Source organism: Protopterus annectens, unplaced genomic scaffold (genome assembly GCF_019279795.1).
Source record: "Protopterus annectens isolate FY-2018-M unplaced genomic scaffold, PAN1.0 ctg61982_obj.part0, whole genome shotgun sequence".
NCBI classification, from domain to species: domain Eukaryota; kingdom Metazoa; phylum Chordata; order Ceratodontiformes; family Protopteridae; genus Protopterus; species Protopterus annectens.
Window position 1 is genome coordinate 1 of NW_025050345.1, and position 13,908 is coordinate 13,908.

The window sequence follows — 13,908 nt, forward strand, 5'->3', positions numbered from 1 at the left end:
GACACATGGCCGGTTAGCTCAGTTGGTTAGAGTGTGGTGCTAATAACGCCAAGGTAACATGTTCGATCCCTGTACGGGACAGCTACCCCTTTAGTGGGGCAATGTGCAGACAATTAGTGCTATGACTTGTGGCTCACAGTGACAGTCAGACAGGGCCAGCCAGGTTCGACCTGTATCTCACGGTCAAAGCCTGACCTCCGGTCCACAGCCTTCTGAAGCTCTGCCTGTAGGCCTCATGTTTTAAAGCAGCTCGGCTTAAGGGTCTGACCTCTGCCTTGCAGCTCTGGAATGACCGTTTTCACTCCTGACTTCCATTCGTACTCAATTTCAAGTGCTGTCTTCTGTCCTGACGTCTGGGTAAGTTTCTTCAGCTGCTCTGCTTTACCTCTTAAGAACATGCAGATTGATCGGCGACTCTGGCCTCGTCACAAACTGTCCCCCCACGGTCATACCTACCCTTTGATTTTTGGAATGCATTGCAGAAGACGGAAGCAAAAACAGCCAATTCAGTTACTCTGTTAACAGGTGAAGAAAAAAAAAAAGGAATGACAGATGAAGAAATTCTTGCTTGAAGGAAGCTGGGGTGACTGCTGCCACCTTCAGGCTTCCTAGTGCAGTGGTTAAGGTGTTGGTTTTACAGGCTAAAGGTCATGAGTTTCAGCTGCCCTAACACCTGTAGTCAGATGAGTTTTAGTCATTAGATTTTCGTCCTGCACTCAAAGAAATTTTCTCCCGTTTCTAGCGTTCTTATTTACTTATTGCAAAAGCTGCAAGCTCTTTCTAGTGATTCAGAAAGTGACTTCTTGAAAACTATATCCTATATCGCATGCAAAGGACTCTGCAGATGCATGCAGTTGTGTGGCTGGGTGTGATGAAAGAGCTGAAAATAGCAGATTGTGTCACCCTTCTGAAAGGCAAAGAACAAAAATGAGCAAATATGTTTAAAAAAGTGACATCAGAAGATAAGCAAGTCTGGCTCGGTAGCTCAGGGGTTAGAGCACTGGTCTTGTAAACCAGGGGTCATGAGTTCAAATCTCATCAGTGCCTATGGTTTCTTTTCCTCCTATGTGCTGAAGGGCAGGTGCTTTTAGAGACTGTTTTCTGGATGCAGCATTCGGAAGGTAGTATGTGCTATCTCAATTCTACTCACAGTGAAGTATAGCACTTTTGCTGCTCAGCCTCTTGCAATTGCTTGCCGATCAGCTCCACAGACAGTGTAGCATCTTGGTAGACTTTTGTCAGCAGCTCTATTTCAGACTTGACACTTAATTGTTTTCCAGTCCGGATCCTTGCATACTGCCAAAGCTTTGAGTAACTTTCTCGGAAATCTGAAAGCATCACCTTCCTGGTCGAAAGAAACAGAGCATCATGAAGGAATTTAAGTCACAGGTTCATAGAACTGAATGTAATTCCAATCAGCATTCTCAGTGGAGAGTTTAGTAGTCAAACCTTTGACAGACAGTATCCGTCATCTGTTAACAGGTGAAGAAAAAAAAGGAAAGACAGATGAAGAAATTCTTGCTTGAAGGAAGCTGGGGTGAGTGCTGCCACCTTCAGGCTTCCTAGTGCAGGGGTTAAGGTGTTGGCCTTACAGGCTAAAGGACATGAGTTTGAGTCTTATGACTTCTTGCTGGAAAAAGCTGCCCCAACACCTGTAGTCAGATGAGTTTTAGTCACTAGATTTTCGTCCTGCACTCAAAGAAATTTTCTCCCCTGTTTCTAGCGTTCTTATTTACTTATTGCAAAAGCTGCAAGCTCTTTCTAGTGATTCAGAAAGTGACTTCTTGAAAACTATATCCCATATCGCATGCAAAGGACTCTGCAGGTGCATGCAGTTGTGCGGCTGGGTGTAATGAAAGAGCTGAAAATAGCAGATTGTGTCACCCTTCTGAAAGGCAAAGAACAAAAATGAGCAAATATGTTTAAAAAAGTGACATCAGAAGATAAGCAAGTCTGGCTCTGTAGCTCAGGGGTTAGAGCACTGGTCTTGTAAACCAAGGGTCATGAGTTCAAATCTCATCAGTGCCTATGGTTTCTTTTCCTCCTATGTGCTGAAGGGCAGGTGCTTTTAGAGACTGTTTTCTGGATGCAGCATTCGGAAGGTAGTATGTGCTATCTCAATTCTACTCACAGTGAAGTATAGCACTTTTGCTGCTCAGCCTCTTGCAATTGCTTGCCGATCAGCTCCACAGACAGTGTAGCATCTTGGTAGACTTTTGTCAGCAGCTCTATTTCAGACTTGACACTTAATTGTTTTCCAGTCCGGATCCTTGCATACTGCCAAAGCTTTGAGTAACTTTCTCGGAAATCTGAAAGCATCACCTTCCTGGTCGAAAGAAACAGAGCATCATGAAGGAATTTAAGTCACAGGTTCATAGAACTGAATGTAATTCCAATCAGCATTCTCAGTGGAGAGTTTAGTAGTCAAACCTTTGACAGACAGTATCCGTCATCTGTCAAGGAGTATTGGTGCAGCAGCTCTTGTTGAGCTGAGTCATGACATCAGTTCCCATGCTGATGGAGTTTGAGCGGACTTACTAAGAAACATGGCTGGTTAGCTCAGTTGGTTAAAGCGTGGTGCTAATAACGCCAAGGTCGCGGGTTCGATCCCCGTATGGGCCAGCTACCCTTTTAGTGGGGCAATGTGCAGACAATTAGTGCTATGACTTGTGGCTCACAGTGACAGTCAGACAGGGCCAGCCAGGTTCGACCTGTATCTCACGGTCAAAGCCTGACCTCCGGTCCACAGCACTCTGAAGCTCTGCCTGTCGGCCTCATGTTTTAAAGCAGCTCGGCTTAAGGGTCTGACCTCTGCCTTGCAGCTCTGGAATGACCGTTTTCACTCCTGACTTCCATTCGTACTCAATTTCAAGTGCTGTCTTCTGTCCTGACGTCTGGGTAAGTTTCTTCAGCTGCTCTGCTTTACCTCTTAAGAACATGCAGATTGATCGGCGACTCTGGCCTCGTCACAAACTGTCCCCCCACGGTCATACCTACCCTTTGATTTTTGGAATGCATTGCAGAAGACGGAAGCAAAAACAGCCAATTCAGTTACTCTGTTAACAGGTGAAGAAAAAAAAAAAAGGAATGACAGATGAAGAAATTCTTGCTTGAAGGAAGCTGGGGTGACTGCTGCCACCTTCAGGCTTCCTAGTGCAGTGGTTAAGGTGCTGGTTTTACAGACTAAAGGTCATGAGTTTGAGTCCTATGAGTTCTTGCTGGAAAGAGGGGTGTGTTTCAGGTGTGTTTCAGCTGCCCTAACACCTGTAGTCAGATGAGTTTTAGTCACTAGATTTTCGTCCTGCACTCAAAGAAATTTTCTCCCCTGTTTCTAGCGTTCTTATTTACTTATTGCAAAAGCTGCAAGCTCTTTCTAGTGATTCAGAAAGTGACTTCTTGAAAACTATATCCCATATCGCATGCAAAGGACTCTGCAGATGCATGCAGTTGTGCGGCTGGGTGTGATGAAAGAGCTGAAAATAGCAGATTGTGTCACCCTTCTGAAAGGCAAAGAACAAAAATGAGCAAATATGTTTAAAAAAGTGACATCAGAAGATAAGCATGTCTGGCTCTGTAGCTCAGGGGTTAGAGTACTGGTCTTGTAAACCAGGGGTCATGAGTTCAAATCTCATCAGGGCCTATGGTTTCTTTTCCTCCTATGTGCTGAAGGGCAGGTGCTTTTAGAGACTGTTTTCTGGATGCAGCATTCGGAAGGTAGTATGTGCTATCTCAATTCTACTCACAGTGAAGTATAGCACTTTTGCTGCTCAGCCTCTTGCAATTGCTTGCCGATCAGCTCCACAGACAGTGTAGCATCTTGGTAGACTTTTGTCAGCAGCTCTATTTCAGACTTGACACTTAATTGTTTCCAGTCCGGATCCTTGCATACTGCCAAAGCTTTGAATAACTTTCTCGGAAATCTGAAAGCATCACCTTCCTGGTCGAAAGAAACAGAGCATCATGAAGGAATTTAAGTCACAGGTTCATAGAACTGAATGTAATTCCAATCAGCATTCTCAGTGGAGAGTTTAGTAGTCAAACCTTTGACAGACAGTATCCGTCATCTGTCAAGGAGTATTGGTGCAGCAGCTCTTGTTGAGCTGAGTCATGACATCAGTTCCCATGCTGATGGAGTTTGAGTGACCACACTAAGACACATGGCCGGTTAGCTCAGTTGGTTAGAGTGTGGTGCTAATAACGCCAAGGTAACGGGTTCGATCCCTGTACGGGACAGCTACCCCTTTAGTGGGGCAATGTGCAGACAATTAGTGCTATGACTTGTGGCTCACAGTGACAGTCAGACAGGGCCAGCCAGGTTCGACCTGTATCTCACGGTCAAAGCCTGACCTCCGGTCCACAGCCCTCTGAAGCTCTGCCTGTAGGCCTCATGTTTTAAAGCAGCTCGGCTTAAGGGTCTGACCTCTGCCTTGCAGCTCTGGAATGACCGTTTTCACTCCTGACTTCCATTCGTACTCATTTCAAGTGCTGTCTTCTGTCCTGACGTCTGGGTAAGTTTCTTCAGCTGCTCTGCTTTACCTCTTAAGAACATGCAGATTGATCGGCGACTCTGGCCTCGTCACAAACTGTCCCCCCACGGTCATACCTACCCTTTGTTTTCTGGAATGCATTGCAGAAGACGGAAGCAAAAACAGCCAATTCAGTTACTCTGTTAACAGGTGAAGAAAAAAAATGAATGACAGATGAAGAAATTCTTGCTTGAAGGAAGCTGGGGTGAGTGCTGCCACCTTCAGGCTTCCTAGTGCAGTGGTTAAGGTGTTGGTTTTACAGGCTAAAGGTCATGAGTTTCAGCTGCCCTAACACCTGTAGTCAGATGAGTTTTAGTCATTAGATTTTCGTCCTGCACTCAAAGAAATTTTCTCCCGTTTCTAGCGTTCTTATTTACTTATTGCAAAAGCTGCAAGCTCTTTCTAGTGATTCAGAAAGTGACTTCTTGAAAACTATATCCCATATCGCATGCAAAGGACTCTGCAGGTGCATGCAGTTGTGCGGCTGGGTGTGATGAAAGAGCTGAAAATAGCAGATTGTATCACCCTTCTGAAAGGCAAAGAACAAAAAATGAGCAAATATGTTTTAAAAAGTGACATCAGACGATAAGCATGTCTGGCTCTGTAGCTCAGGGGTTAGAGCACTGGTCCTGTAAACCAGGGGTCATGAGTTCAAATCTCTTCAGGGCCTATGGTTTCTTTTCCTCCTATGTGCTGAAGGGCAGGTGCTTTTAGACACTGTTTTCTGGGTGTGGCATTCGGAAGGTAGTATGTGCTATCTCAGTTCTACTCACAGTGAAGTATAGCACTTTTGCTGCTCAGCCTCTTGCAATTGCTCGCCGATCAGCTCCACAGACAGTGTAGCATCTTGGTAGACTTTTGTCAGCAGCTCTATTTCAGACTTGACACTTAATTGTGTTCCAGTCCGGATCCTTGCATACTGCCGAAGCTTTGAGTAACTTTCTCGGAAATCTGAAAGCATCACCTTCCTGGTCGAAAGAAACAGAGCATCATGAAGGAATTTAAGTCACAGGTTCATAGAACTGAATGTAATTCCAATCAGCATTCTCAGTGGAGAGTTTAGTAGTCAAACCTTTGACAGACAGTATCCGTCATCTGTTAACAGGTGAAGAAAAAAAAAAAAGGAAAGACAGATGAAGAAATTCTTGCTTGAAGGAAGCTGGGGTGAGTGCTGCCACCTTCAGGCTTCCTAGTGCAGTGGTTAAGGTGTTGGTTTTACAGGCTAAAGGTCATGAGTTTCAGCTGCCCTAACTCCTGTAGTCAGATGAGTTTTAGTCACTAGATTTTCGTCCTGCACTCAAAGAAATTTTCTCCCCTGTTTCTAGCGTTCTTATTTACTTATTGCAAAAGCTGCAAGCTCTTTCTAGTGATTCAGAAAGTGACTTCTTGAAAACTATATCCTATATCGCATGCAAAGGACTCTGCAGATGCATGCAGTTGTGTGGCTGGGTGTGATGAAAGAGCTGAAAATAGCAGATTGTGTCACCCTTCTGAAAGGCAAAGAACAAAAATGAGCAAATATGTTTAAAAAAGTGACATCAGAAGATAAGCAAGTCTGGCTCGGTAGCTCAGGGGTTAGAGCACTGGTCTTGTAAACCAAGGGTCATGAGTTCAAGTCTCATCAGTGCCTATGGTTTCTTTTCCTCCTATGTGCTGAAGGGCAGGTGCTTTTAGAGACTGTTTTCTGGATGCAGCATTCGGAAGGTAGTATGTGCTATCTCAATTCTACTCACAGTGAAGTATAGCACTTTTGCTGCTCAGCCTCTTGCAATTGCTTGCCGATCAGCTCCACAGACAGTGTAGCATCTTGGTAGACTTTTGTCAGCAGCTCTATTTCAGACTTGACACTTAATTGTTTTCCAGTCCGGATCCTTGCATACTGCCAAAGCTTTGAGTAACTTTCTCGGAAATCTGAAAGCATCACCTTCCTGGTCGAAAGAAACAGAGCATCATGAAGGAATTTAAGTCACAGGTTCATAGAACTGAATGTAATTCCAATCAGCATTCTCAGTGGAGAGTTTAGTAGTCAAACCTTTGACAGACAGTATCCGTCATCTGTTAACAGGTGAAGAAAAAAAAAAAAGGAAAGACAGATGAAGAAATTCTTGCTTGAAGGAAGCTGGGGTGAGTGTTGCCACCTTCAGGCTTCCTAGTGCAGGGGTTAAGGTGTTGGCCTTACAGGCTAAAGGACATGAGTTTGAGTCTTATGACTTCTTGCTGGAAAAAGCTGCCCCAACACCTGTAGTCAGATGAGTTTTAGTCACTAGATTTTCGTCCTGCACTCAAAGAAATTTTCTCCCCTGTTTCTAGCGTTCTTATTTACTTATTGCAAAAGCTGCAAGCTCTTTTTAGTGATTCAGAAAGTGACTTCTTGAAAACTATATCCCATATCGCATGCAAAGGACTCTGCAGGTGCATGCAGTTGTGCGGCTGGGTGTAATGAAAGAGCTGAAAATAGCAGATTGTATCACCCTTCTGAAAGGCAAAGAAGAAAAAATGAGCAAATATGTTTAAAAAAGTGACATCAGAAAATAAGCATGTCTGGCTCTGTAGCTCAGGGGTTACAGCACTGGTCCTGTAAACCGGGGTCATGAGTTCAAATCTCATCAGGGCCTATGGTTTCTTTTCCTCCTATGTGCTGAAGGGCAGGTGCTTTTAGAGACTGTTTTCTGGATGCAGCATTCGGAAGGTAGTATGTGCTATCTCAATTCTACTCACAGTGAAGTATAGCACTTTTGCTGCTCAGCCTCTTGCAATTGCTTGCCGATCAGCTCCACAGACAGTGTAGCATCTTGGTAGACTTTTGACAGCAGCTCTATTTCAGATTTGCCACTTAATTGTTTTCCAGTCCGGATCCTTGCATACTGCCAAAGCTTTGAGTAACTTTCTCGGAAATCTGAAAGCATCACCTTCCTGGTCGAAAGAAACAGAGCATCATGAAGGAATTTAAGTCACAGGTTCATAGAACTGAATGTAATTCCAATCAGCATTCTCAGTGGAGAGTTTAGTAGTCAAACCTTTGACAGACAGTATCCGTCATCTGTTAACAGGTGAAGAAAAAAAAAAAAGGAAAGACAGATGAAGAAATTCTTGCTTGAAGGAAGCTGGGGTGAGTGCTGCCACCTTCAGGCTTCCTAGTGCAGGGGTTAAGGTGTTGGCCTTACAGGCTAAAGGACATGAGTTTGAGTCTTATGACTTCTTGCTGGAAAAAGCTGCCCCAACACCTGTAGTCAGATGAGTTTTAGTCACTAGATTTTCGTCCTGCACTCAAAGAAATTTTCTCCCCTGTTTCTAGCGTTCTTATTTACTTATTGCAAAAGCTGCAAGCTCTTTCTAGTGATTCAGAAAGTGACTTCTTGAAAACTATATCCCATATCGCATGCAAAGGACTCTGCAGGTGCATGCAGTTGTGCGGCTGGGTGTAATGAAAGAGCTGAAAATAGCAGATTGTATCACCCTTCTGAAAGGCAAAGAACAAAAAATGAGCAAATATGTTTAAAAAAGTGACATCAGAAAATAAGCATGTCTGGCTCTGTAGTTCAGGGGTTACAGCACTGGTCCTGTAAACCTGGGGTCATGAGTTCAAATCTCATCAGGGCCTATGGTTTCTTTTCCTCCTATGTGCTGAAGGGCAAGTGCTTTTAGAGACTGTTTTCTGGATGCAGCATTCGGAAGGTAGTATGTGCTATCTCAATTCTACTCACAGTGAAGTATAGCACTTTTGCTGCTCAGCCTCTTGCAATTGCTTGCCGATCAGCTCCACAGACAGTGTAGCATCTTGGTAGACTTTTGACAGCAGCTCTATTTCAGACTTGACACTTAATTGTTTTCCAGTCCGGATCCTTGCATACTGCCAAAGCTTTGAGTAACTTTCTCGAAATCTGAAAGCATCACCTTCCTGGTCGAAAGAAACAGAGCATCATGAAGGAATTTAAGTCACAGGTTCATAGAACTGAATGTAATTCCAATCAGCATTCTCAGTGGAGAGTTTAGTAGTCAAACCTTTGACAGACAGTATCCGTCATCTGTCAAGGAGTATTGGTGCAGCAGCTCTTGTTGAGCTGAGTCATGACATCAGTTCCCATGCTGATGGAGTTTGAGCGGCCTTACTAAGAAACATGGCCGGTTAGCTCAGTTGGTTAGAGTGTGGTGCTAATAATGCCAAGGTCGTGGGTTCGATCCCCATACGGGCCAGCTACCCTTTTAGTGGGGCAATGTGCAGACAATTAGTGCTATGACTTGTGGCTCACAGTGACAGTCAGACAGGGCCAGCCAGGTTCGACCTGTATCTCACGGTCAAAGCCTGACCTCCGGTCCACAGCCCTCTGAAGCTCTGCCTGTCGGCCTCATGTTTTAAAGCAGCTCGGCTTAAGGGTCTGACCTCTGCCTTGCAGCTCTGGAATGACCGTTTTCACTCCTGACTTCCATTCGTACTCAATTTCAAGTGCTGTCTTCTGTCCTGACGTCTGGGTAAGTTTCTTCAGCTGCTCTGCTTTACCTCTTAAGAACATGCAGATTGATCGGCGACTCTGGCCTCGTCACAAACTGTCCCCCCACGGTCATACCTACCCTTTGATTTTTGGAATGCATTGCAGAAGACGGAAGCAAAAACAGCCAATTCAGTTACTCTGTTAACAGGTGAAGAAAAAAAAAAAAGGAATGACAGATGAAGAAATTCTTGCTTGAAGGAAGCTGGGGTGACTGCTGCCACCTTCAGGCTTCCTAGTGCAGTGGTTAAGGTGTTGGTTTTACAGACTAAAGGTCATGAGTTTCAGCTGCCCTAACACCTGTAGTCAGATGAGTTTTAGTCACTAGATTTTCGTCCTGCACTCAAAGAAATTTTCTCCCCTGTTTCTAGCGTTCTTATTTACTTATTGCAAAAGCTGCAAGCTCTTTCTAGTGATTCAGAAAGTGACTTCTTGAAAACTATATCCCATATCGCATGCAAAGGACTCTGCAGATGCATGCAGTTGTGTGGCTGGGTGTGATGAAAGAGCTGAAAATAGCAGATTGTGTCACCCTTCTGAAAGGCAAAGAACAAAAATGAGCAAATATGTTTAAAAAAGTGACATCAGAAGATAAGCATGTCTGGCTCTGTAGCTCAGGGGTTAGAGCACTGGTCCTGTAAACCAGGGGTCATGAGTTCAAATCTCATCAGCGCCTATAGTTTCTTTTCCTCCTATGTGCTGAAGGGCAGGTGCTTTTAGAGACTGTTTTCTGGATGCAGCATTCGGAAGGTAGTATGTGCTATCTCAATTCTACTCACAGTGAAGTATAGCACTTTTGCTGCTCAGCCTCTTGCAATTGCTTGCCGATCAGCTCCACAGACAGTGTAGCATCTTGGTAGACTTTTGTCAGCAGCTCTATTTCAGACTTGACACTTAATTGTTTTCCAGTCCGGATCCTTGCATACTGCCAAAGCTTTGAGTAACTTTCTCGGAAATCTGAAAGCATCACCTTCCTGGTCGAAAGAAACAGAGCATCATGAAGGAATTTAAGTCACAGGTTCATAGAACTGAATGTAATTCCAATCAGCATTCTCAGTGGAGAGTTTAGTAGTCAAACCTTTGACAGACAGTATCCGTCATCTGTCAAGGAGTATTGGTGCAGCAGCTCTTGTTGAGCTGAGTCATGACATCAGTTCCCATGCTGATGGAGTTTGAGCGGCCTTACTAAGAAACATGGCCGGTTAGCTCAGTTGGTTAGAGTGTGGTGCTAATAACGCCAAGGTCGCGGGTTCGATCCCCGTACGGGCCAGCTACCCTTTTAGTGGGGCAATGTGCAGACAATTAGTGCTATGACTTGTGGCTCACAGTGACAGTCAGACAGGGCCAGCCAGGTTCGACCTGTATCTCACGGTCAAAGCCTGACCTCCGGTCCACAGCCCTCTGAAGCTCTGCCTGTCGGCCTCATGTTTTAAAGCAGCTCGGCTTAAGGGTCTGACCTCTGCCTTGCAGCTCTGGAATGACCGTTTTCACTCCTGACTTCCATTCGTACTCAATTTCAAGTGCTGTCTTCTGTCCTGACGTCTGGGTAAGTTTCTTCAGCTGCTCTGCTTTACCTCTTAAGAACATGCAGATTGATCGGCAACTCTGGCCTCGTCACAAACTGTCCCCCCACGGTCATACCTACCCTTTGATTTTTGGAATGCATTGCAGAAGACGGAAGCAAAAACAGCCAATTCAGTTACTCTGTTAACAGGTGAAGAAAAAAAAAAAGGAATGACAGATGAAGAAATTCTTGCTTGAAGGAAGCTGGGGTGAGTGCTGCCACCTTCAGGCTTCCTAGTGCAGTGGTTAAGGTGTTGGTTTTACAGACTAAAGGTCATGAGTTTCAGCTGCCCTAACACCTGTAGTCAGATGAGTTTTAGTCACTAGATTTTCGTCCTGCACTCAAAGAAATTTTCTCCCCTGTTTCTAGCGTTCTTATTTACTTATTGCAAAAGCTGCAAGCTCTTTCTAGTGATTCAGAAAGTGACTTCTTGAAAACTATATCCCATATCGCATGCAAAGGACTCTGCAGATGCATGCAGTTGTGTGGCTGGGTGTGATGAAAGAGCTGAAAATAGCAGATTGTGTCACCCTTCTGAAAGGCAAAGAACAAAAATGAGCAAATATGTTTAAAAAAGTGACATCAGAAGATAAGCTTGTCTGGCTTTGTAGCTCAGGGGTTAGAGCACTGGTCTTGTAAACCAGGGGTCATGAGTTCAAATCTCATCAGCACCTATGGTTTCTTTTCCTCCTATGTGCTGAAGGGCAGGTGCTTTTAGAGACTGTTTTCTGGATGCAGCATTCGGAAGGTAGTATGTGCTATCTCAATTCTACTCACAGTGAAGTATAGCACTTTTGCTGCTCAGCCTCTTGCAATTGCTTGCCGATCAGCTCCACAGACAGTGTAGCATCTTGGTAGACTTTTGTCAGCAGCTCTATTTCAGACTTGACACTTAATTGTTTTCCAGTCCGGATCCTTGCATACTGCCAAAGCTTTGAGTAACTTTCTCGGAAATCTGAAAGCATCACCTTCCTGGTCGAAAGAAACAGAGCATCATGAAGGAATTTAAGTCACAGGTTCATAGAACTGAATGTAATTCCAATCAGCATTCTCAGTGGAGAGTTTAGTAGTCAAACCTTTGACAGACAGTATCCGTCATCTGTTAACAGGTGAAGAAAAAAAAAAAAGGAAAGACAGATGAAGAAATTCTTGCTTGAAGGAAGCTGGGGTGAGTGCTGCCACCTTCAGGCTTCCTAGTGCAGGGGTTAAGGTGTTGGCCTTACAGGCTAAAGGACATGAGTTTGAGTCTTATGACTTCTTGCTGGAAAAAGCTGCCCCAACACCTGTAGTCAGATGAGTTTTAGTCACTAGATTTTCGTCCTGCACTCAAAGAAATTTTCTCCCCTGTTTCTAGCGTTCTTATTTACTTATTGCAAAAGCTGCAAGCTCTTTCTAGTGATTCAGAAAGTGACTTCTTGAAATTACCCACTGCATTTTTGTATGAAAAAATTAAGATGTTTTAAATTTATGAATATTCATGAGCAAATAATTTTGATTGGCTCTGGATAAGTATTTAAATGATGATTAAAATGGAACTTGACTATATTGTGTTACACTGAAGAAGGCTGTTTGCCGAAACTAGTCTGTTATTGACACAAGTATTTAATAAATTTATTGAACTCTGTGCTGCCTTGCTGGTCTATTTGGTGCTTTCTACTTGGTTTGGACCGTGCAAACCCTCGTGCATAGGACTTGGTATGTGCTGTATTTTCACTCTGTGCTGGGGGACTGAGCAGTGGAGTCGTTTCTCAGCCTGGTCTTGGCTGATGATTTATGGTGATAACTTTTTGAGTTTTTTTGCTACTTTGGCTCACTTGATGATTTACATACAGTGAGCTGGTAGCACACATTCGATCTAGTTCACTTATTTGGGTACGAGTGAGTTCAAAAGAAGGAGGCATAGCTGTGGGCCTGTCGAGCGCCATTTTGGGTGAAGCCACATTTTTGCGGTCATTCCGTAAGTGTAAGCAGTGTTTTGTACATCAGCGTTTGAATTGAGGAACGTTGGATTGTCGTTGGCTGTTTATTTGAAATACGGCCATACCGACCCTCGGCTCTTGACTTCCTTCTATCCGGATGTATGGTTATATGGTTTATCCGTCGTGAGTGAGGGCAATTACTCAAAGAATTGCTAGTTTTGGATATCGGGGAACATTGAACTGTTGTGGTGCTATTTTACATTAAATATCAACCTTCATGAGCGGGATACCTACTTTTGGGGACATTTGGGATCGTGACTGTTGAGTGGAACATTTTGTTTGTTGCATTTGGAAGACAGCGACATCTACTTGGAAGCGTTCTGGATATATTCATCTGGTCTGAACTTATGTGATTTAAATAACCCACAGACTAATGTGATATGGACATTTTTGTGCTTATTATACTTTAAGTGGTGACATTGTTGTTCATTTATGTTTAGATGTTAGGAAGTGTGTTTAGTGTTTAACGACACTTGAATTGAAGTAATATCATACTTCGAGAGTTGGGCATGGTTTCATATCAGTATGCTTTATAACTCGGGGATGCATCAAACATGTTTTTGAACACTTGCTGACTTTTTACAGTGCTTATCTTCATGGGCCTGTAATTACGGAAAGTGTTTTGAACTCTAAATATTATGTTTTGGGTGAATGAGTTGTAAGACACCAAGATATACTTAGATATATCTAAGGTACACTTTGGGTATACTGAAGTGGTGCATTACTTCATTGTTTGTCTATGTCAAATGTGTATTCTATACATGGCATTTAGGGACAAATCAAACATTTATACGAACAAAACTAATTCCTATACTGTTCATTTCTTTTGGCCGGTATTTACGGAAAGTATTTTGTAGCATACCTGTTATGTTTTGTAGTGTTTAACGACACTTGAATTGAAGTAATAACATACTTCGAGAGTTGGGCATGGTCTCATATCAGTATGCTTTATAACTCGGGGATATATCAAACATATTGTTGAACATTTGCTGACTTTTTACATTGCTTATTTTTATGGGCCTGTAACTACGGAAAGTGTTTTGAACTCTAAATATTATGTTTTGGGTGAATGAGTTGTAAGATATCAAGATATATCTAAGATATACCTAAGGTATACATCTGGTATACTGAAGTGGCAATTTAGGGATATATCAAACACTTATATGAACCAAACTATTTCCTATACTGTTCATTTCTTTTGGCCGGTACTCACGGAAAGTGTTTTGTAGCACACCGGTTATGTTTTGGATGTAGGAGGGTGTCAGATACCTAACAGGACTAAGATATCTGTTGGGTTTATTTAAAACTTTATAGCTTCTTAGTGTTTTGGCATGCTAATATGCAAATACCCA

The 13,908-nt window shown here is 43.3% G+C and overlaps 11 non-coding genes across 11 annotated transcripts; all 11 read left to right on the forward strand.

Annotated features, from left to right (window-relative positions):
- Window positions 1–974: 974 nt before the first annotated feature.
- Window positions 975–1,047, forward strand: TRNAT-UGU. The gene has a single exon. It is a non-coding gene; the product is annotated as a tRNA-Thr (tRNA).
- Window positions 1,048–1,955: 908 nt separating this feature from the next.
- On the forward strand, window positions 1,956–2,028 carry TRNAT-UGU. The gene has a single exon. It is a non-coding gene; the product is annotated as a tRNA-Thr (tRNA).
- Window positions 2,029–2,548: 520 nt separating this feature from the next.
- On the forward strand, window positions 2,549–2,622 carry TRNAI-AAU. Its single transcript has one exon. It is a non-coding gene; the product is annotated as a tRNA-Ile (tRNA).
- Window positions 2,623–3,567: 945 nt separating this feature from the next.
- TRNAT-UGU lies at window positions 3,568–3,640 on the forward strand. Its single transcript has one exon. It is a non-coding gene; the product is annotated as a tRNA-Thr (tRNA).
- Window positions 3,641–4,159: 519 nt separating this feature from the next.
- TRNAI-AAU lies at window positions 4,160–4,233 on the forward strand. Its single transcript has one exon. It is a non-coding gene; the product is annotated as a tRNA-Ile (tRNA).
- An 890-nt stretch (window positions 4,234–5,123) lies between these two features.
- Window positions 5,124–5,196, forward strand: TRNAT-UGU. The gene has a single exon. It is a non-coding gene; the product is annotated as a tRNA-Thr (tRNA).
- A 1,873-nt stretch (window positions 5,197–7,069) lies between these two features.
- TRNAT-UGU lies at window positions 7,070–7,141 on the forward strand. Its single transcript has one exon. It is a non-coding gene; the product is annotated as a tRNA-Thr (tRNA).
- A 1,505-nt stretch (window positions 7,142–8,646) lies between these two features.
- Window positions 8,647–8,720, forward strand: TRNAI-AAU. The gene has a single exon. It is a non-coding gene; the product is annotated as a tRNA-Ile (tRNA).
- An 896-nt stretch (window positions 8,721–9,616) lies between these two features.
- On the forward strand, window positions 9,617–9,689 carry TRNAT-UGU. The gene has a single exon. It is a non-coding gene; the product is annotated as a tRNA-Thr (tRNA).
- A 520-nt stretch (window positions 9,690–10,209) lies between these two features.
- TRNAI-AAU lies at window positions 10,210–10,283 on the forward strand. The gene has a single exon. It is a non-coding gene; the product is annotated as a tRNA-Ile (tRNA).
- Window positions 10,284–11,178: 895 nt separating this feature from the next.
- On the forward strand, window positions 11,179–11,251 carry TRNAT-UGU. The gene has a single exon. It is a non-coding gene; the product is annotated as a tRNA-Thr (tRNA).
- The last annotated feature ends 2,657 nt before the right edge of the window (window positions 11,252–13,908 follow it).